This window comes from Tenrec ecaudatus, chromosome 2, assembly GCF_050624435.1.
Source record: "Tenrec ecaudatus isolate mTenEca1 chromosome 2, mTenEca1.hap1, whole genome shotgun sequence".
Taxonomy (NCBI): Eukaryota; Metazoa; Chordata; class Mammalia; order Afrosoricida; family Tenrecidae; genus Tenrec; species Tenrec ecaudatus.
In genome coordinates this window covers 217,998,627-218,023,077 of record NC_134531.1, presented here as the reverse complement: position 1 = coordinate 218,023,077, position 24,451 = coordinate 217,998,627, and the positions used below count along the sequence as shown (strand labels likewise).

The 24,451-nt window shown below is 44.4% G+C and overlaps 1 protein-coding gene across 1 annotated transcript in view; it reads right to left on the bottom strand.

Annotated features, from left to right (window-relative positions):
- Positions 1 to 24,451, bottom strand: part of HLCS (holocarboxylase synthetase) — a 319,509-nt gene that overhangs the window by 239,180 nt on the left and 55,878 nt on the right. The window contains exon 2 of the mRNA XM_075542309.1: positions 2,846 to 2,912. The gene's annotated coding sequence lies outside the window, so the exon portion shown is untranslated. The remainder of the gene's footprint in view (positions 1 to 2,845; positions 2,913 to 24,451) is intronic.

Sequence of the window (24,451 nt, the reverse complement as noted above, 5' to 3'; positions counted from 1 at the left end):
TGCATTCTGACTCTGATGGGCAACCTTCTGAAGCCGTCCAGCTGAGTTCAACTCGCAGTGCCCCTGTAGGACAGAATCGAACTGCCCCTGTAGGTGTCGGAGACTGTAACTAGTTGGGTGAGTAGAAAGACATATTTATTTCTCCTGAGGAGAAACTGGTAGGTTTGAACTGCTCACCTTGTGGTTTGTAACCCAATGCATAATCCACTAGCCACCAGAGCAAACTTAAGGGTTACAAAATAGAACTGTGACTGTGGTTGTTACATAATCTACTGTCAACTTGAGGAAGGGGTAGAATCTAGCCTGCCAATCAGGTCATAGCTTGATGACCTCGTTTGGAGGCACTACGGAAGTAAATGGCTCACATGAGGCCAGATACAGACAGACTCTGCTTGACATTCCTGTTGACAAGCCACATGGAGCTACACTGATGGAGCCAGAGACGTGGGGTTGGAGGAGCCACATGGAGACTCACACCAGCGCTGAGATGCTTCCACTGCCACTGGTTCTACAAGACTTTCCACCCACTGGCCTGTGATCTTCCTTCAGTTAGCATTATTGCATGGCTGTGTGGGTCGGAAAAGGAGTTTATAGACTAGTATCAGACATGGGTTAATATAGGACTTCTGGACTTGGCTGGAATGTTTCCTTAATATACATTACTCTTTGATATAAAATTCTTTCCTATACGTATGAGTGTCTCTGTATTTGTTTCTCTAGTCAACCCAGACTAGACCATTCCATGATCTTTCTGAAGCAGATTCTCAGATCTGCCTTCTGAATTGCCTCAGGGTGGGCTTAACCACTAAAATTTCAGTTAGTACAGTGGTTCTCAACCTGAGGGTCGCAACCCCTTTGGGGGTCAAACAGCCCTTTTCCAGGGGTCGCCTAAGATCATCGGAAAACACATATTTCTGATGTCTTAGGAACTGAGACACCACCTCACTCCTCTATCCTTCTCCAGATGGGTCCACCCACATGCAGATACGCCCACACCAGTACCCACAGTGAAGCATGCTTCAAGACAAAATTTCATTTATATGTGATTAGAAATAAATATTTCACAATATATAATTACATATTGTTTTGTGATTGATCACTATGCTTTCATTATGTTCAATTTGTAACAATGAAAATACATCCTGCTATCAGATATTTACATGATGATTCATAACAGCAAAATTACAGTAATGAAGTAGCAACAAAAATAATTTTATGGAGGGAACTGATAACAGGGATCTGCATGTGACCTCCTCCCTGGGGGATGGACAACAGAAAAGTGGGTGAAGGGAGACGTCGGACAGGGCAGGATGTGACAAAACAATAATTTATAAATTATCAAGGGCTCATGGGAGAGCGGGGAGGAAGGGGGGAAAAAAGAGGACCTGATGCCAAGGGTTTGAGTGGAGAGCAAATACTTTGAAAATGATGAGGGCACCAAGGGTCAAGTAGAGAGCAAATGTTTTGAGAATGATGATGGCAACAAATGTACAAATGTGCTTGACACAATGGATGGATGGATGGATGGATTGTGATAAGAGTTGTACAAGCCCCCAGTAAAATGATTGAAAAAAAATGAAAATGATGAGGGCAATGAATGTACAAGGGTGCTTTACACAATTGGTGTATGCATGGATTGTGATGAGTTGTATGAGCCCCTAATAAAACGTTTAAAATATAATGTTATGGTTGGGGGTCACCACCACATGAGGAACTGTATGAAAGGGTCGCGGCCTGAGGAAGGTGGAGGACCACTGAGTTCGTAGCTGAGTGCTTCACATTTGTGTCCCTCAGAAACTCCCTATTAAAGCCATTGCCACCAAGTGACCAGCTTCCCAGTGGAACTGCACTCGCCCGGGTTTGCATGAGTCCGACTGGACTCCTTGGCAGCAGCCAATGGAGCCACCAGGAGGGAAGGGAGGGGCAGACTGAGGCCCCTGACCTTGTCCCAGGGGGTGAACCAGTGACCAGAGGGTCTGTGGGAATAGCAGCAGGCAGGTTTGTGCCCAGCAGGAGGGACCACCAAGGCATTTGTCACCTAATGCAGTGACCCTCCCACCACACCCCTTATGCCAGTCTGCCAATCTGGGTGTGGGCCAGGCAAGCCGCATCTTAAAGGTACTAAATATTCCATGCCTATGATAATTAACAGCAGAGGAAACAGGGTACCGAGCTATGAGAATGCTCTATCTATCTTTGTAATTTTTCTGTACATCTAACAACAACAAAAAGAGAGAGAGAGAGGCCCTCCAATTTTCAGGACCCATTTTCTTTTGAAGTCAGAGGGAGGGTGTTTGTGAACAAGCCCTTGTTGCTCGGTGGATGGTCAATGTGCAGTGGGAAGAATGCGGCTGCCTCTCTGCATTTGTATACTGCTGAACATGAAAGCACTTTGCTGTGTGCACCTCTTCCTGGAACTGGGAGGAGAGGGGAGAAAACGGGGGGGGGGGGGGAGAGGGGGAGGAAAAAAAACCAGTGGTATCCTAGGCAACTAGCTTTAGAAATTCTAGAACACTAAACTAAGGGATTAGGGAATTGTCTTGCATTTTGAACCCAGTTCTGATATCAAGAAAGCTCTTCTCAAGGCAGAGTCTAGGAGAGACCCAAAGGAGCAGAGCTGTGAAAGTATATGTCAGAGGGGCTAGAGACAGAGGGCCAATTGCATTTATATATCAGTAATAGGTAGGTGGGTCATGGTCTTAGAGGAGATGATTGAATATGTTTACTGTAATTATTTTCAGTACATAAAAAGAGTGCTGATAAACCAACTGGTATAATTATTTTCAGTACATAAAAAGATTATATAATTATTTTCAGTATATAAAAAGATTGCTGATAAACTCACTGTTGTTGAGTTGATTCCTATACATAGGAAGAGGACAGCGTAGAACCGCTCTTTAGGATTTCCGAAACTGTAAAAAAAAAAAAATTTATAGTAGCAGATAGCCTCATCTTTCTCCCCTGGGGGTAGGCAGCTGGTGGGTTTGAACCACTGAACTTGTGGTTAGCAAACCAATGCTTAACTCACTGCATCACCAAGTCTCATATTGCTGGTAGCTGCTTGTATTTCAGGCCTGCATTGTGATCTGGATTTGAAATTTACATTAGTGCCATAATATTTATGTTTGCTTCCCCCAAATATGCTAGTTGGCTTGATTTTCCATCTACTTTCCTGTTTCCAAAAGCAAACTCACTCCTGTCACATTGATTCCTATTCATAACGGCCCTTTAGGACAGCATAGAACTGCCCTGTGGGTTTATGAAACTGTAACTCTTTATGGAAGTAGAAAGCTTTGTGTTTCTCCTTCACTATGTTTAGGTGCCCCTTTTTAGAGTTGTTTTCCCCCCAAGGTCACAAAATATAATAATCTTTTTCCCAACTATCATGTGAAAATTCTGGATTCTCTGTATAGTAAGACTATCACTTTATATCAATAGCATCTGGCCAATTTCAGGTATAATTCAATATGATCATTGTCCTTGAACCACTAAATCCATATAGCTTAAATCCATATAGCTTTATTAATAATAGCTTACTAACTCAGCATATATTTATTGAGCATCCACATGAGACTTGGTATCACCCGATTCTCTTCCTCCGTAACACAATGTTCAGCGGGGTTTGCAGAAGTCTAGAATAACAACCCTACTTCCCAGCGTTCCTTGCAGTGTGTGACATTTGACCAAGTTCACATCGGATGTGGGGAAAAGCAACATGGTCACATTTGTGTCTTATCCTTACTTACCGGGATAGATAATGCCCTTCTCCCTCTTGCCATCCTGCTACTTAGAACATGAACATGGTGATAAGCCACCTTGGGTCATGAGGATGAGGGTACTAAGAGAAGATCGGGGGAGGCTGGACCCGACACAATCACTCTACCAGCTTCTGACCGCTTCTCTCTCCAGAATGTTGTGTGATCAATACACTTCCATTGGTATAAATCACTGTGATTTGTTGTTGCTGTTGTTGTTATGTGCCGGCGAGGGAGCTCTGACCCACAGTGACCCTATGCTCTAGAGTACAAAACCCTGCCTGGTCCTGCTCCACGGTCACCATTGTTCTGTGCTTGAGCCCACTGATGCAGCCACGGGGTCAGTCCATCCCACGGAGGGCCTTCCTCTCTGTCACTGCTCCTCCACTTTATGAAGCATGATGTCCTTCTCCAGAGACTGGTCTCTCTGAAAACATGTCCAAAATATGTAAAACTAAGTCTTGCCATTCTTGGCCATCCTTCTTCCTAGACAGACTGCTTTGTCCTTTTAGCAGTCCAGGATACTCAATATTCTCCACCATCACAACTCAAATGCATCGATTCTTCTTCACTCTTCTTTATTCAATATCCAACTTTCACATGCAGATGGGGCAGTGGAAAAATACCATGGCTTGGGTCAGGCGCACCTTAGTCCTCAAAGTAACATCCTTGCTTCTCAATACTCTAAAGATGTCTTGTGTACCAGATGTACCTAATGCAACTTGTCTTTTGATCTCTTTACTGCTGTTTCCAAACAAGACAAAATTGATTGTGGATCCAAACAAGACAAAATCCTTAACAACTTCAACATTTTCTCTGTTTATCATGATGTTGCCTTTGGGTCCAGTTGTAGAGACTTCGGTCTTCTTTATAGTGTGTTGTAATTTATACAGAAGGCTACGATCCTTGACCTTCCTCGGTAAGTGCTTCAAGTCCTCCTCACTATCAACAAGCAAGACTGTGTCATCTACATATCACAGGTTGTTAATAAACCTTCTCCCAATATTGTTGCCACACGCTTCTTCATATAACCCAGCTTCTCTGATGATTTTCTCAGCATTCAGATTGAATGAATAAGGCACGAGAATACAACCCTGATGCACACGTTTCCTGCTTTTAAACCATTCGGTATTCCTTTGTTCTGTTCTCACAGCTGCCTCTTGATCCATGTATAAGTACCGCATGAACACAGTGAAGTGTTCTGGAATTCCCTTTCTTCCCAAAGGTATCCACAGTTTGTTGTGGTTGACAGAATCAAATGGCTTAGCGTAGTGAATAAAACGCAAGTCAACATCTTTCTGATATTCTTTGCTGTGCGCCAAGATCCATCTGACGTCAGCAATGATATCCCTTGCCCCACATCCTCTTCTGAATCTGGCCTGAACCTCTGGCAGCTCCCTGTCAATGTACTGCTACAACTGTTATTGAATGAACTTCAGCAAACTTTTATTTACATTCATATCAATTATATTGTTCTATAATCTGATCATTCTGTTGGGTCATGTTCTTTGGCATGGATACAAATATGGATTTCTTCCTGTCGGCTAAGGAGCTGTGTTCAAAATGTCCTGGCCTAGACGAGTGAGTGCTTCCATTGCGTCATCAGCTTGTGGAAACATTCCAGTTGGTAGTCCATCAACTCCTAGAACCTTGTGTTTGGCCAATGCTTTCAGTACAGCTTGGACTTCTTCCTTCAGCACATTCTTCTTACTCATATGCTGCCTCTTGAAATGGTGGGATGGGACTGCTTTTTGGTATGGCGACTCTATATATTCTTTCCATGCTTCCTGCATCATTCAATATGTTGCTCATAGAATCAATATTTCAACTCAAGGCTTGAATTTTTTTAAAAATGTTTTCTTTAGCTTTTTCAGTTTCAGATATTCTGAGATGTTCCTTCTTTTTGGTGTTCTAACTCTGGGTCTCTGCACACGTCACGATAATATTTGATTTCGTTTTTTCAATTCTCTTCATCATGTCTTCCATTTGTTTTGCTGCTTTACAATGAACAGTTTCAGAGTCTTCTGATATCCACTTTGATCTTCTTTCTTTCCTATCTTTTTAAGGACCTTTTGCTTTCTTTATGGATGTTGTTTTTGATGGTCTCCCACAGCTCATCAGATCTTCTGTCATTAGCATTCAGGACATTAAATCTGTTCTTGAGATGTTCTTTGTAAAGGCGAAACTGAGGAACAGGGAGGAAGACGGACATGACAGGACAAGGGAGAGCAGAAACAGAAGTAGCTTGATTCGGTGGGGGGAGCTCCCTGAGGAGGTTCTGTGACCTAGGCCAACAGGTCAGGGAAGTCGTGCTCAGCAGCTGGGGGCGAGGCTTTTTAAAGGGGTGGTGAGGAATGTAGGGCAATTAGCATATGGGGCGTGGAAACCAGGAGAATTGCTGGTGGACTCCTTGCTGCTTTCTTCAAACCTGGAACATCTGGTTTCACTGGGTATCTTCTCTGGCGCCGGCTGCTGCTGACCTTGGGGATGTGCAGGGAAGCCCGTCGGGGCCTGGACCCGCTTCAGCTTAGTCCACATGGGGCTGCCTAGTTTGGACCTGACCCAAACATTCTTAAAATTCAAGTGGGACCGACTCAAAATCCCATTTTGACTCTTGTAAACTTGTTTCAGTCTTCTTCAGCTTTAACCTGAACTTGCATATGAGCCATTATGGCCTGTTCCACAGCCAGGCCCTGGCCTGATTTTAGCTGCTGATATCGAGGGTCTCCATCTTCTCTTCCCACAGATGGAGTCCGTCTGATTGCTCTATATCCCATGTGGAGAAGTCCGTGTGTGGAAAAGTCACCTTTTGTGGTGTGAACCAAAGGTATTTGATATGAACAAGATGTTGGTCTTGGAAAAATCTACCATGTGATCTCCAGCTTCATTTCCATCACCAAGTCCATATTTCCAACTACGGTTCCTCTTCTTTTGCATTTCAACTTTCCTATTCCAATAGCCAATAATTACCAATGTATCTTGATTGCATATTTGATCGATTTAACATTGGAATCATTGGTAGAATTCTTCAATTTCATCACTAGCTTTTGTGGTTGTTGCATAAATCTGAATAATTGTTGTATTGATTGGATTTCCTCGAAGGCAGACAGATACAATCCTATCACACACACCATTGTCCTTCAAGATTGATTTGCAATGTCCTTTTGGACAATGAACGCAACATTATTCCTCTTGATGATGTCATTCCCAGCATAGTAAATCATACTACTATCTGAGTCAACATGACCAGTACCACTCCCTTTCAGCTCACTAATGCCTACGATAATGATCTTTATGTGGTACATTTCATTTTTTACTTCACATGTTTCCTAGATCCAGACTTAGCACATTCCAAGTTCTGATCATTAGCAGTTTCTGTAGCTGTTTCTTCTTTACGTTGAGTCGTGCGTCATCAGCAAAGGAAGATCCCAAAGACTCTGCTCCCACAGGTTTTACCCCATTCACATCACTATGGCCAACCCCACTGTGAGAAACCAGCTCCTCCTTCATCACATTTCAAGTGCCCTCTGACCCAAGAGGCCCGTCCTCTGGCAGGATCTCTGAGAGCGCTCTGCTTCCATGCAGGAAGGCTTCCGCATCTGACAATATTTTGAAGCTATGCATAAGGTTTTAATGGGCTCTTCCTTCGAGGTGGGAAACTGAGTCCTTCTTGGATGTCTGTTCTTAGTCTGGAAGCTCTGCTGAAACCTGTGCAGCAAGTCGCTGTGCTGGTATGTGAACACCAGTGACACAGCTTCCGGCATCACAGCTCCCCACAAGCCACCATAGTGGGGCCAACTGACAGACAGGTGGTGGCAGCGTCATTTAGAGTCTCTTAAATGCAGCCAAACTCACATTACCACTAATACACAAAGCTTGTTCTAGGTGCTGGGAATATAACTGAACAATACAGTTCTTATCTGCATGGGAAGATGAATACTTTAAAAAATAATGCAAACTAGCCACTGCCAGGGGTTCCCTTTCAGCCAAACTGTCTATAAAATAAACCACAGACCTGATGGTAGGTTGTTTCTGGGTGTTTGACCTACTGGGTCTGAAAATGACACCAGTTTTCCTCTATCAACCCTAGTTTTTAAAACACAGCATATATGGCATATACCAAGCCAGAACATTGTGATGTAGTGTTTACATTCATAGATTTTAAGCACAAAGGAGACATTTTAATTTAAAAAGTGTACTATGCGAAAATCTGCTTATCTCATACCAAAGGCACAGATTTCTTCATCGCTTTGGGAACTTTGTACCAAAAGCACAGATACAAAATCTCCAGTCGTTTGACACACAAGAAACTACTTTTGTGAGACTTCCCAGAGTGCCATCAGCCAGGACGATCCCACAGAAGATTCCAACAACGGTCTGCCATCATGTGGGCATCCCATCTTCCTTGGTATCTGGCTGCCATTGTTCTACGTCTCAGTGAAATCTTTCACCTCGCTCTTCACTTAAGTCACCAAGATTCTCTGGAAAGCGATCTACGTGACTGTGCAGATAGTGGACTTTAACACTCATGTTACCAACAAGCCTGCTGAAAGGAAAGAGCTTCTCTACTAATTGTGTGTAATTACCTGCCTTCTTGTTGCCAAGAAAGTTTTTCACAAGAACAAACGGAGACCAGGCACATGATTGGATTGCCTTCACTGATGCTCTGAAATGGGAGGCACCTCAAAGTTGTCTCTTCTGTGGACCATCCACAATCCAAGCTTTCCGTTTTTCCATAGTAAGTCCAGGTAACGTATGTATTTCATGCATGAACCCTCTCTATTCAACGTCTTTACAATTTATTTCATCAGGCCTATCTTTATATGTCGTGGTGGCAGGATGATTCTATCTCATATTAGAAAAGATTCATTGATTACATTTTTCAATATATTATCTCAGAGGCTAGTCTTTTCTTGCCCAATTTTCATGTTCGACTCTACATCCCAAAGGTATAAAAAGCAAGGATATTTTGTGTAGCCACTTTGTTGACCAAGAATAAAATTAACTATTTTCGAGTCTATGTAAAGCACCCACTGATGTTCTTGGTTATTTATCTTTTTGTTTAACAGTTTTATTAGCACTTCATCCATAATGTCATACAATTCAATAATTCAGTCATATCAAGAAGAGTTTTACAATTGGCCGCATATTTAATTATTGAACATTTTCTTCTTCATTGTACTCATAGTTATTCATGTAATTATTTTTCTTTAATTATGGCAAAATTATACATAACAAAATATTCTCCAATTTCACAACTTCTACTTGTATAATTCAGTGCCATCGATTATACCCTTCACATTTTACAAACATTATTGATATCCTTTTCCAAATTATTCCACCACCATTAACATAAACTCAATGTCCCCTAAGCCGCAACTCTTTGTTCATGATAACCATTGGTCAAGTTTTGTTTTGTTTGTAGGTTTCTTGAGAAAGTATTCACCATATCATACACTTCCATGGTTAAATCACTTTTAAAATGAGTTGCATATACATCATCACAATCAGTTCTAGTGCTCCATCACCCCAATTTATCTCTTCTAAGACTAAAGAGATGGCCTTGTACTCTTCTTTCATCCTACTAGAGAGACCCATTGGAATGAAACCACCTTTATTGCCATCATTTAAAAGAACACATTTCAAAATACATTTTGAACTGTCGATGAAGAGATGCCACTCCCTGAGTTATAGTCTGAAAGACCTGTATTCTTTAGAAGATTTCCAATGTCACTGCAGAGGACTAAGCTGTTGTCTTAGGGAAAGAACGGCAACACATCCTTTGGTCTCCTTCAATAATATTTGTTCTAGGCTGAAGTACATTTTGTTCCTTTAGCAAGCAATTCTCCTCGGAAATCTCGTTGGAAAGATTGAAGTCCTTGATCATGACACTCAATTCATTCCGGTAAAAAGGTTCACTAGTTGAGGTTATTTAGAAATCACTGTCATTGCACCTTGGGTGACACCAGACATACAAGACTCCTCCTCTGAGATCTGTGGTAGTTCATGGAAAGGAGGAACGCGTACAGGATCTGAGTGAGGGATGGTGTACACTAGAGGAAAGGAAGTAGATAAATAGTTGTCAAACAAAGGTCACATTATACACACACACGCAATGTGGGTGATTTAGATACATACATTTCCTGTTCAAATAAGAAAGCTTGTTATGAGATCCCAATTCTGCAAAGGAGACCTTATAAAGAGCAGACTAAAATTTTATAAACTCAGCGATATCTAAGAAACCAGAGCGATGTGATCTAGCCACTGCAATTTTCTGAATTGCACCCCACATAACCCCAGAAAAAGGCCTAAAATCTAAGACTCCAAGAAAGCAGTTTTTTTTTCTTGCTGGACTATGAAATGTGCTCCTTAGAACAGTCAACTAGATGAGAGCAAAAGAGCAACATTTTCCCGAAAGCAATGGTGAGAAGGCAAAGAGCATCATGAAAATTGGACAGAGGGGATGGGGAAGGCAGGGTGGAAATGGAGAGGTGGGGGTAGCATTGCAGGTGGGGATAGCAACCAACGTCATTGAACAATCTAGGTGTGAACTGTCAACTGGGAAATATATCTGCAGTGTAGACTTTCACCAGAAACACAGTAAATGTTAAAAATAATAATCGAATCGGTTTGTTTAAAAAGCACTATTGAGTGTCTACTGTGTGCCAGGTACTGTTCTAGGAGCATCCAGCCAAGAAGGAAATAAGGCCCTCCCCGGAATGTGACTAGATGCAGGTGTGCAATGGTTCTAGAAGAGACCAGGCCAAGGTGAGAGACCAAAGGCCCCTTTTATGCAGTGCTGGCTGCAGATGGGACAAGAAGAGGCCGTCGAGGTGGCTTAGGATAGCTGTGAAGACCTCAGACACCGTGTAGGGTCTCCTTCCTAGGGGTCAAGCTAGTCTAGCTGGCATGGAGCTGCCTCACCCAGAACTCAAGGGTCTGGAGTCAGGGGGAGGCAGACAGATCCATGGCAGTATCTAGAAGATGAAGCACAGATGCGAAGCCCATCCAACCAGTGGGCAGGAGTACAGTTCAGAGCGAAGGCAGAGCCAGACCAGGCAATGGGACATCAGAAAGAAGTGACTCAGGGTCCCTCAGAATTGTACCCAGGCCAACAGAGAAATAAGCTTGCTGGTAAACCTAGCTCATAGCTCAAAGCCTTGTGGTGATCTCACAGTCATGTCCCATGGGAACAGGGCTCATTCCCCCCATGACTTTCCAGTCTTTTGTGCACCCCTAGGGACACCAAACCCCGCTGGGGATCCTGGGGAGAGATAATGTCCCTGGCCACAAGCCTACTTTTGTCTGGGCAATGATGGACACAAGCTTGAGGCCCCAACCAACCTACCTGAGCTGCCCAGCAGAGAGGCCACTCCGAAGAACGTTACAAACAGGAGTCTGTGTCCAGTCTTCATCGCAGGGCAAAGTGTCTGACTTCCTTATCAACTAACCCATCTGCCAGGGGGGTGTCACTGCTCACATGTATTGAAGAGCAGGGCTGTGCTGCATAGGGGCTTCCAGGCTGTGCCCTTTGGAAGCAGATTACCCAGCCTCTCTTCTGGGCACCACTGGTGGGTTTGAACTTCCAACCGTTCAGTTAGGAGACAAGCACTTTGCCATTGGTGGTGCCACCCAGGGACTTTTTTTTAATTGTTTTATTAGGGGCTCATACAACTCTTATCACAATCCATACCTATATCAACTGTGTCAAGCACATTTGTACATTCATTGCCCTCATTATTCTCAAAACATTTGCTCTCCACTTAAGCCCCTGGTATCAGGTCCTCATTTTTCCCCTCCCTTCCCGCTCCCCCCTCCCTCATGAACCCTTGATAATTTATAAATTATTATTTTGTCATATCTTACCCTGTCTGACATCTCCCTTCACCCCCTTTTCTATTGTCCGTCCCCCAGGGAGGAGGTCACATATCCATCCTTGTAATCGGTTTCCCCTTTCCAACCCACCCTCCCTCCACTGTCCCAGTGTCGCCACTCACACCACTGGTCCTGAAGGTATCATCCGCCCTGGATTCCCTGTGTTTCCAGTTCCTATCTGTACCAGTGTACAACCTTTGGTCTAGCCAGACTTGCAAGGGGAAATTGGGATCATGATAGTGGGGGGAGAGCGGGGGAGAGCATTTAGGAACTAGAGGAAAGTTGCATTTGACTCTTATTTTTTTTAAGGAGTGCTATCCCAAAATACCTCACATTGAGCCCCATAAACAAGCAACACATCTTCTCTCATAGTTCTAGAAACCAGAAGAATAGCAATTAAGAGCAGGCGGAGGGCCAGCAGACCAAAATCAATATGCCAGCAGGACCATCCTCCTTCGGAAGGCTGTCGGCAGGAATTGCTGCTTCTCTCCTCTAGCTTCTGGTCACGGCAACAGAACTGTGATCTTTGTCTCCACGTGGCTGTCATCCCTCCATCTGTCTCTGGCCCTTCTCTTTTAATAAAGACACACCAGCCTGATTGGATCAGGACCCAGCCTACACCAATATGACTGCTTGGTTAACTCACTGGCCGTTTAAACAATATGAATTTAGTATTGCGGTGTACACACAAGCTGCTCACTAATAGCGACCCCTCCACACCTAGCACGTTTGTCTTTTCCGAGCTGGGACAAAGAAGATGCCCAGAGCCTTACCACACAGAAGGTAGATCACAAATAGAAATCCATGTTCCCTTTGCAATACCGGGTTCATAGTGAGAAATCGACGTTCCCACTTATGTCTTCTCCAACTCTCTGCAGTTCCTCTCCCCAGTTTTCTCTTGACCTCACCGTGGGCCTCCTGGGCATCTGTCCGAGTGGTCCTTCTTCATCAGGTTGACCTCACTGATTGACCTCAAGTGTGATCCTGCTCCCAGGACCCAGACCATAAGCCCACAGCTGTGCAGTAGATTCTGGCTCCTGGCAACCTTATCGGACAAGTGAGAACTGCCCCAGAGGGTTTCCAAGGCTGAACAACTTTTGAAGACAGACTGCCACATCTTCTTCCAAGGATCAGCGGGTGAATTTTACTGCCAACCTCTGAGTGCTTAACCACTGTGCCACCAGGGATCCTCAAACCAGAACCCCAAAGCTCAATTTTACACTTCAAAGAGGTTCCATACCACACAGCAGCATGTTAGAAAGCTCTCACATGCCAAGATTGTCATTGTTAGATGTCACGGATTCAGTTCTCTTCTTGCACTGCGCTCTGGGTTTAAGCATGTTCCACCGACCCGTACTACCTTATACAGTAAAGTACACAACCAGACACCATGCAACCAGCAGCAGTTTCTTTTGTTGTCCTATAGACATAACAGGAAGAGGGAGGTCTGATTACAATGATAAGTTCAGGGACCACTTAGGTCCAATAATGGCATGGCTTAAAATGGGAAGAAATTGCTACAAATATCCATTAATAACCATGCTATGGAATGTACAAACCATGAATCTTGGAAATTTGCAAATTGTCAAAAATGAAATGGAATGCTTGAAGATAGATATCCTAGGCATTCGTGCGTTCAAATGGATTGGTAATACCCATTTTGAATCATTATGGTCTGCTATGCCAGGAATGAGAAATTGAAGAACAATGTCATATTCATTGTAAAAAAAAAATTCAAGACCTATCCTGAAGTACAAGGCTGTCAGTGATAGTTAAATACCATATACCTATAAAGACCAGTTAATATGACTATTATTCAAGTTTATGTACCAACCATTAATGCTAAAGATGAAGCAACTGAAGATGTTTACAAACTTCTGCGATTTGGAGTGATCAAATGACAATCACTATTGATTGGTGATGTGGTGGGTAACTCAATGGGCTGCTAACACAAGAGCAGCAGTTGGCAACCACCAGCCGCTCTACTGAAGAAAGAGGAGGCTTTCTACTACTGTACAGAGTGACAGTCACCCCACACCCGGTACAAAACACACACACACACACACACACACACACACAAAGAGTAACAGTCTCAGAAGAAAGAGGAGGCTTTCTACTCCTGTACAGAGTGACAGTCTCAGAAACCCAGAAGGGCAGTCTTCCCTGTCCTATCTGGTCATTATGAGTCAGAATTCATAGCAGTGAATGAGTAAGAGTTGATTGGAATGCAAAAATTTAAAACACAGAAGGCTCAGTTGTTGGCGGGGGGGTGGCCTTAGAGATAAAAATGACACTGGAAATTGCATAATAGAATTTTGGGAGACCAACAATCTATTTATTGGAAATAGCTTTAATAACATAAATGGCAGCCATATATGTGAGCCTCGCCAGATGGAACACACAGGACTCAAATTGACTGTATCTGTGGTAAGACACAATGAAGAAATTTAATATATATATATATATTAAAAAATTAATAAATAAAAAGAAATTTAATATCATTTTTTAGAACAAAACCAGGGATCAACTGGTAGAAGAGACCATGATTAACCTTGTATCAAAATTAAGAAATACTTCAGGGTGGTCCAATTTAATGCTATACTTTGAGTGAACACTGAAAATGGAACTGTATGGAAAGCAGGACGTTTCATCCAAATGCCACATATGGGAAAGCAGGATCTCACTTGGGGCTGTCTCAAGAGTCCGCAAGAGGCTATTCCATCCAGAGTCGGTTGAAGAATGGCCCTTTCAAAGCTATCTAGCTAACCAACTTCTCTGAAAAGGATCACATTAGATTGAAGATTCTGGATACAGTAGCAGACGAAATGTGGAACAGTGCTCAAAACCATGAAGCAGAGTGGGCTTACTGGTCAGTTAGAAACAGGTGGGATCCCCAACACCCTTAGTCATCCTTCATCCTCCGGTTAGCATATAGTGTGTTAAATGGGATGGGTAGACAGGTAGCTCCCATCAATGTTCCATCAATTGTTAGATTTCTCAGGTGGGAAATACCTCGGTTCTTGGCTTCACACAAGAAATAATTCACGCTGAAGTCTGGTTTGTGATCCAAGGGGGGTTTTAAAGGATTGAAGTTTCAGGCTCTACAGTTAACTGAACACAGGACTGCACCCCCACATGTGGCCACCAGGCAAGAGAGAGAGAGAGAGAGAGAGAGAGAGAGAGAGAGAGAGAGAGAGAGAGAGAGAGACTGCCGAGCGGAGGGCTGAGGAGCAGCTGGAAAAAGAGGGCTGTGGTCTCCAGGTTTTGGCTTTTTAGGGCCTTCTGCTGGGAGGTGTGGTCGATGGTACTGGTTGACCCCATTGGCTGTATTAAGCCGATCTGGCTCAAGGGCCTGAATTGGTACATGCCCTTTAGCCTTCATCGTTTCCAACTTCCTGTAGGGGGTCCCTAGGCATGGAGAGGAACAACTCCTTAGCTTGCTACTTGACATAATGACCTCATTTATCTCCCTGCCCTGGAGTCAGTTTTGGACTCATAGCAACCCCATAGGAGAGATTGGAACTGCCCCTTTGACTCCCTTACCTAATATAGAAATGCTGCCTGGTTCTCTATCCTGCTCACAGTCAAGTTCATCATTGTGGCTATTGTGCCAGTTCACTGTGGTAGTTGGATGATTTTATGTCAACTGCACACTTTTGGCAGGGAGTGGAATTAAACCTGGCAGTCAAGTGGTACGTTGTTGCTGCTTCCCTGGTGGTGTGGTCTTCTTAGAAAGGGTGAATGGGGAGAACTGGGAACCTCCCTCTTTGTGCCTCTTCCCCTTCCTGCTGGCCGGGACTCTGACATCCTGAGAGCTGCTGCTTCCAACCAACCTGCCAAGTTTCAACTAACTTTGGATCCACAGGACTCTGCGCTCACCAGCCTGTGATCTTCCTGCTTCCCGGTTCACCATTTCGTGTCACTGGCGTGTAGTTATGTGAGTCTAAAGAAGGGCTTAGGGACTAGCATTACACTTAAGGGCTTGGGTGGCTTCTTGATATAAAATTACTTCTTGACACAAAGCTCTTATACATAGAGTGTCACTGGGTTTGTTTCTCTGGGCAATCGGCCTAGCACGGTCTCTCTAGCCCTCATTGTCTCTCTGCTTCACCAAACAGCAGTGGATCCTTTCTGATGGTGTGCCCGCAGCAATCAAGTTGGCCTATTCTGTTGTGATCCATAATGTTTTCATTGACTAATTTTCAGGCATAGCTCACCACATCTTTCTTCCTAGTCTTAGTCTGGAAATTCCACTGACCCCTGTTCTCCAGGCTGTTGTCTGAAACACCGGTGGCATAACATCCAGCATCACAGCAACACAAGCCACCACAGTACAGAACTGACAGGTGAGCGGTGGTCAAAAGTAAAGCTGGAAAGGATGCATAGAAAGCCAAAAGACGTGAAAGAAACGGAACCTCACTTTTACAGCCATCGAGTAGCTTCTGACTCATAGAGACCCTGGACGACTGGGTAGACTGCTCCCCAGGTTTCGGAGGCTGCAAATCTTCATGGGGACAGAAAGCCTCATCTTTCTCCTGCTCGCTCCATTGCCTGGTGGTTTCAAACTGCTGACCTTGCATTTCAGACACGGAGCACACAAAGCTACCAGAGCTCCCAGTGGGAAAGAAAGAATAGCAAGACAGGCAGAGGCACAGGTGCCATAAACAGATGTTCAGAAAGGACCTTGTCTAGAAGGGACGTTTGAATGGAGGCCTGGGGACCTGAGGGTAGAGCCCTGCACGTCCCTGGACAGAGAACATTGCAGGCAGAGGCTCTGAGAGGCGAATGAGCCTGGGAAGAGTTCAGCGTCCTCGCGAGGTCTCATAGAGAGAGCAGCAGATGGGACCAGCGCTGTAAGGGGTTGACCAGTACGTCACAGAGGGGCTTGTAGTCATTGCTCTGGTCTCTGCAGAGGGTTGTCAGCGTCCAGGTGCGAGTCATGTGATTCAGCTATGGGCCACCGAGTGGCAAGAGAGATGCTTGGTTACAAAGAAGTTTTACCATTCCTCTCTTTTACTTGTTCTTAGAAAGCAAACTGGGACCTTACAATAAGAATTTTAAAAATAAATCTATGTGGTTCACAAATGTACTTTCTTTTTGCCTCAAAATAATCTTTTAGAAAACAACAGTATCTGGCCCTACTATGAGACATGATGCCCCTCAGTGACTAAGGGCGATTACAGGGGACAGCACCGGAGACACAGTGTGGGAATGACACCTGATCTGACCCCACCACACCGAGGCAAAGCACTGGGGGAGTGCAGTGGAACAGCAAGGGAATGGAGTGGCAAGGTCCCCAGGGAATGCTGAAAGTGGACTTTGGGGCCAGGGCGTGGTGCCCCAACAGACTGGACTGGAAAACGCTCCTAAGGGCCAGCAAACGATCCTTGAACTAACTACAAGCTTTTCTTTTGTGAACTGTTTTGTTTTGTTCTTTGTAAAAAACAAAAAAAACAACAGTATCATGGAGGGAGGGTGGGGTAGAAAGGGGGAACCAATTACAGAGATCTACTTATAACCTCCTCCCTGGACGACAGACAACAGAAAAGTGGGTGAAGGGAGACGTCGGACAATGTAAGATATGACAAAATAAATACGTTATAAATTATCAAGGTGTCATGAGGGAGGGAGGGGAAAAATGAGGAGCTGATGCCAGGAGGTTAGGTGGAGAGCAAATGTTTTGAGAATGATGAGGGCAACGGATGTACAAATGTGCTTTATACAATTGATGTATGTATGGATTATGATAAGAGTTGTATGAGGCCCCAATAAAATGATTAAAAAAAAGAAAGAAAGAAAGAAAACAACAGTATCAATAGCTGTAGCATCTTGAGGCTTCTAAACCAGCTCTTCCAAGCTGCACAGCCTTTTTGTGGGCGGGATAACAGGAAACGAGGTCTGCCTAAACAGAAGAAAAGGAAATACCGTTTCCCTGCTTGTCTTCAGCATTGTTTACGTAAAAATACTCTGCCCTCTTAGATGTTTGGACTTCTGGTGTCCCCCTCCCAAGCAGGCCGGAAACCCTGAGGGTTAGCTTCTATGCTTTTGTGTCAGAAAAGGATCGAGAAGCAGCAGTTGCAAAAGCAGCTTTCCCTCAAAGGGAACGGATCTACATTTTTTATTTCCCATATTCCCTCCCTTGAATTCACGCACTTGAAATTCTACAGCATTTCCTTAAGTTTCTGATGAGTTCTCTGCCTTTTCTCCGAATTACTTTCTCCACTGGCCTTCCATGGGCCCAGTACAACTTAAGTTTATGAAAGAATTATACCCCCATACAATTCACAATAAAAATAATGTAGTATTTTCATCAAAACATGCCTCGGTGTTGATTGTGATGACGGCTGGTGGAGTTCTGCCCCATCTTTCTGAGGGTGAAATCACCACGTTGTTCTGAATGGTTCGGCATCAGAGATTTGCCTGTTCAGTTTCTTTTTTCCATATTTATTGATATCACTGGACTTGTGGACATTGATTTTGTACTTCAGGTCATAATTCAATATGAATTTATTTATTTTGTTGTTAAGATTGTTTCAGCTTTTCCCCTGGTTGTCTGTGCTTGACAGAAAGCAAAAATAACCCAAACAAGGTCTACTTCCTGTTGGAAGAAGTACAGTCAGAAAAGCTCTTGCTGAGTCGGGGTGGCGAGACTCATGTCGCCCACTTTGGGCATGTTATCAGGAGACACCACTTCCTGCAGAGGGACATCAAGCTTGGCAAAGTCAACTCCAAACCAAACCAAACTCACTGCCATCAAGTGGATGCTGACTCATAGTGATCCTATAGGACATGGTCCAACTGTCCCTGTGAGTTTCACAGAGAGTAACTTTACAGGGGTAGAGAGTCCCATCTATTTCCCTCAGAGACCCCTGACCACTTTGCAGTTAGCGCCCAACGTACAACCACTATGCCAAAAGTGCTTCTTGGAAAATTGAAGGGTTTGCCACAGTTTTATTTAATCTCTCTGAGCCCCAAATTCTTAATCTGTAGGCACAACTGTCAAATTTGCCAGGTTGGTATGAGAATTAAGTGCTAACATTAGATAATGCATGAACATAATGTATGCTCATTGTTGCTAATTTAGTAAACACTTTTTATCGTCCCTCAAAATGATTCATAATCCAGCACCCATTGACCACTACGAAGCTCAGATCTTCCTTAAACAATTTGTTCTTTTACCATTATATCATTAACATTTTCCCTCTGCTTTTCAAGACTACGTAAACATATTGCTATTTATACTAACCCATCATTTAATTAATCATTGCCATATATGTAGATATTTAAAAATATAAATAAAACATCTCCTTGTCGATAAATATGTCTTCATTCCCTATTTCTTTTTTAAAAAATCATTTTATTAGGGGCTCATCCAACTCTTATCACAATCCATACAGACATCAATTGTGTCAAGCACATTTGTACATTCATTGCCCTCATCATTCTCAAAACATTTGCTCTCCACTTAAGCCCCTGGCATCAGCTCCTCATTTTCCCCCTCCCTTCCCGCTCTCCCCTCCCTCATGAACCCTTGATAATTTATAAATTATTATTTTGTCATATCTTGTCTTGTCCGACTTTTCCCTTCACCTACTTTTCTGTTGTCCATCCCCCAGGGAGGAGGTCATATGTAGATCCTTTTAATTGGTTTCCCCTTTCCAACCCACCCTCCCTCTACGCTCCCAGTATCGCCACTCAGACCACTGGTCCTGAAGGCATCATCCACCCTGGATTCCCTGTGTTTCCAGTTCCTATCTGTACCAGTGTACATCTTCTGGTCTAGCCAGACTTGCAAGGGAGAATTCGGATCATGATAGTGGGGTGGGTGGGGAAGAAGCATTTAGAAACTAGAGGAAAGTTGTATTTTTCATCACTGCTACATCGCATCTTGACTGGCTCGTCTCCTCCCAGAGACCCCTCTGCCGGGGGATTTCCATTGGCCTACAAATGGGCTTTGAGTCTCCACTCTGCACTCCCCCCTCATTCATTATGGTAAAATTTTTTGTTCTGATGATGCTGATACCTGATCCCTTTGACACCTCATGATCGCACAAGCTGGTGCGCTTCTTCCATGTGAGCTTTGTTGCTTCTGAGCTAGATGGCCGCTTGCTTTCCTTCAAGCCTTTAAGACCCCAGACGCTATATCTTTTGATACCCTGGGACCATCCACTTTCTTCGCCACATTTGCTTATGCACCTGTTTGTCTTCAGGGATGTTATCATGGAGGTGAGCACACAAATGATATGATTTTTCTTTCTTTGATGCCTGATAACTGATCTTTGGGCACCTTGTGATCACACAGGCTGGTGTGCGTCTTCCATATGGGCTTTGTTGCTTCTGAGCTAGATGGTCGCTTGTTTACCTTCAAACTTTTAAGACCCCAGACGCTATATCTTTTTTTTTTAATTTTAACAATTTATCAGACGCTATATCTTTTGATAGCCAGGCACCATCAGCTTTCTTCACCACATTTGCTTATTTACCCTCTTTGTCTTCAGCGGTTGTGTCAGGAAGGTGCACATCATAGAATGCCAATATAATAGAAGAAAGTATTCTTGCATTGAGGGAGTACTTGAGGGAGGTCCAATGTTGTCCTTCTGATACCTTAATACTAAACATATAAATATATGCACATAGATCTATTTTCCCATCCTCATACATAAATATATTTGCATATGTACATGTCTTTAGCTAGGCCTCTATAAATGCCCTTTGCCTCCCAGATCTTTCCTCTACTTCCCTTGACATTCCTCCTGTCCCATTATCATGCTCAGTCCCCACCAGGGTTTCAGCAATTCCTCTTGGTTCCATTATCTTTGATCATGCCTTGCCAGGCCTCCCACACCCTCCTCACCACCAATTTGGATCACTGGCTGTTTCCTTGTCCCTGGGTTTGTTAACACCACTTCTTTCCCCCCCAGCTCTCCCTCTCCCATGTTCCCGCTGGAACTGTGGGTCCTGTTGTTTTCTCCTCCAGATTGTTCATCCAGCCTATATTATTTAGACAGACCTGCGGAGATAATAACATGCACAAAAACAAGACAGAGCAAAACCAAGTAACAATATACAACAGAACAACAAACCAATCACAAAACAAAACACAACAAGAAAGAAAAGCTTGTAGCTGGTTCAAGGATCTTTTGTTGACCTTTAGTTCAGTCTGTTGGGGCACCACGCCCTGGCCCCAAAGTCCACCTTCAGCATTCCCTGGGGACTTCACCGCTCCATTCCCTCGCTGTTCTGTTGCACCCCCTTAGGGTTTTGCCTCGGTGTGGCGGGATCAGATCAGGTGCAATTCTCACACTGTGTCTCTGGTGCATTCCCTATTTCCAAACGTGTATTTAGTATAGACTTAAAAGCAGACTTACAAAAAAAATAAATTAAAAAGCAGCCTTACTAGGTCAATAGGTTGTTGTTTTCAGGTGCCATTGAGTGGGTTTTTACTCATAGCGACCCTATGTACAACTGAACGAAACACAGCCTGGCCCTGCACCGTCCTCACTCTTGTTCTTATGTCTGAGCCCACTGTCATAAGCACAGTGTCAATCCATCTCCTCAAGGGCCGCCTTCTGTTTTCACTGCCCCTCCACTTTACCAACCCTGCAGCCCTTCTCCAAGGGCTCTCCTGAATAACGTGTCCAAAGTATGTAAGATTAAGTTTCATCATCCTTGTATCTAAAAAGTATTATGATGGCCTTCTAAAACATATTTGTTTGTTCTTTTGGCAGTTCATGGTATTGTCAATAATTTTCACCAGCACCACAATTCAAATGGAAGGCCAATAGATAAACAACATGGTAGGCATGTTAGCAAACGTTCCCAGAAATATGCCAAAAAGAAAGTTTGGGCGGTTCAAACCACTCCACGGGTCCAATCCAGAAAGACCAGGGGATCTGGCTCCTTGAAGATCACAACCAAGAAAACTCTATGGGGCTGCTCTACTCTGTCACGTGGGGTCACTCTGTAAGTCCAAATCAGCTTGACAGCTCCTAACAACAACCTGCAAAACAACCCACTTCAAGGGACTCACACCTGGATGCCCACGCTCTCCTTGAGAATTCTTTCTCCTTTAGTAGCTTAAATAGGGTATTTCATTGTCACAATGTCGCCTGTTCATGCTCTTTTAAATATTGTTATAAACATATGTAGAACATCATTTGTCAAGTTAATGTTTTCCATATGTACAATTGGGAACATCAATGGCATTAATCATGTGCAAGCATCACCAGTAATATTCAAAACAAGTTTTCCATCACCATAAGCAGAAACAGCACACTCCTGGGTCTGCCTTCACCCTGCCCCCCCAAACACAATAAACTTTGGTGTCTGTACATTTACCCATTCTAGCTATGCCATGTGAATGGGATGACTGACTTATTTCATTCAGTATGATGTTGTAAGTTTCATCCATACTGTAGCACGGACCAGGACTTCATTTCTACCAATTGTCTTTATTTATCTAGAATTTTACATAATGTTTGCTGTAGGGGACAACAAAAACAGCCCAACAAAAGCCTGTGCCATTGTGTGGATTCCGACTCATAGCAACCCTAAAGGAGAGAGTAGAACTGCCCCTGTGGGTTCTCAGACTGTATCTCTTTACAAGATACAAAGCCTAGCTCCGTCCTTCTGCCATGGAGCGACTGGTGGTTTTGAACTGCTGACCTTGCGGTTAGCAGCCCAACGAAGAACCGACCACCAGGGCTCTTGTGTAGGGGACAAAGGAGACCCCCATATTCAAATATAGCTATAGAGACACATTTATTAAGTCTTAAACAGGGCAAAGATAAGACAAAGACAATTCATCTGAATGTGGGAGGCCATCGACACAAGGCATCATGGCATCCAAGGATTAATAGAAAGCCGGCTGCGTAAACAGGATGTGGGCGTACTCAGGAAGCTGTCACCAAAGCACGGTTGATGGCAGATCAGCACATCACAGTTGCAGGAATGGGGCCGGGACTGGGACACATACATGCTAGAGAGAACAGCTTACAAGATTGATTCAGTGGCTCTCCGACCAACCCAATCAGGACATTATCTGATTCTTCGAACTCAGCCTCTTTGGGTACGCTTCACATTGCCGGTTAAATGGAAAGAGTTTAGTGGAGGGCTGAATTTACGTGGAGACTCAAAACTGGATTTTGAACTTTCCTTGTAATCGTTGCTGCAAACCTAGTGCTTAGAATTTAAGTTACTATGCAATAACTAGCTGCCTTCGGAACCCTAGTGGCTTTGTGGGTTACATGTCAGCTAGAACCGAAGGATTTGCGATTCGAACCCACAAGCAGTTTTGAACCCAAAGATGAGGCTCTCTGTGCTTTGAAGATTCACAGTCTCAGAAAGGGACAGGAGAAACTTTATTCTGTCTTTTGGGGCCACTCTGAGTCAAAAGTGAGAGTGGGCTTTTAATTGGAGCTGCCACCAAAGTTGACTCAGACTCACCCTGATCCACATTACAGAGTGGAACTGCTCTGATGAGACTGCTTGGCTGCTATCTTTCTTTTAAAGAGCAGGTTCAGCCCTCAACTTTTAGGTTCAGAACTCACACCCACCACCATCCAGTGAATTCCGACTCACAGTGACAGCCCTTGAGTTTCTGAGACGTGAAATCTTTACGGTGTAGAAAGCCTCATCTTTCCCCCTGATGAACATCTGGTGGTTTCGAACTGCTGATCTTGAAGGTAGCAGCTCTATGGATAACCACCATACCCCCAGGGAACCATCTAGACCTAAAATTGTATAGATTATGGTTATTTATTAATATTTCCTTCTTTGCTCTTTGCCTTTAGCTAGGTTTGGTTATTGTCAAAACTTACTGTTCTATAGGGGGGTAAATCTGGAAGCATTCTGACCCCTGAAGATCTTTAAAAGACAAACAAAACTAATTTTTTTAAAAAGTTAAATCCATTAATTTAAATTATAACAAGAGGGATTCCAAAAGTTCACAGATTTCATTATCTTTTCGCGGACAATTTTGGAAGCTTCAGTTCTCAAAAGCAGTGAAGGCAGCACATTGAGGGACGGACACTGTTTCATTAAGCAAGGCGCCCACAGGTGCCGACGGGCCGCCCTTAAACGCTGGGCTCGCCGTGGATGGTGTCGCTGATAAAGCAACATTCCTTCTGGCGCTGGGGACCGCAGCCGCTGCGCTCGGCGTCCTGCAGTCCTGCCGCCCAAGCCATCCGGGAAAGAGTTGGCAGGACCGGGTAGTGGACTGTCCCGGGAGTCCCCGCTCATTAAGACGCTTTCTAATGTGGGCTTGGGGGAACCAGGAGATGCATTGGGTCCTTTCCCAAGACCCCCAACCTGGGAAGGGCGTTCTCTTGGAGCGTCCTTGCTGGCTCTCTCCTCTTCGCGCGCCTCTGGGGTCTGCAAGCACTGTCGCCCGTACCCCCACCGAGTCTACCACCCCCACACATGTCCCGGGTTCGAGTCCCGGCACCTGTGCGTCTTGGGGCGCCCCAGTCCAGCAAACAGGGCCGGCCCCCCAGGCGTCCGAGGCTGCAGTAGCCGCCCCCAACCAAGCCCCTGCTTTAGAGAGATGGACAGGAGAGCCCGGAGAAAATCGCTGGCGCAGGAACCAGCACCTCCGGGGAGGTGGAGCCGGGGTCCTGCCCCTCCCGCAGCCCCAACCCCAAAAGGAGACTGTCCAAAGGAACGCCCGCGCCCCCCGCCTCTCCCACACCCGCTCCCCGGGCTTCCCGTGCCGCGCTTCCTGCTGTCCCCCACCCGAACTTCTTCACTGTCCCCTCCCAGGTCCCTCCCGGGTTTCCCGTGTCCCCTCCCTACTCCTGCCCTGGCTTCCCGAGTCGCCTTTC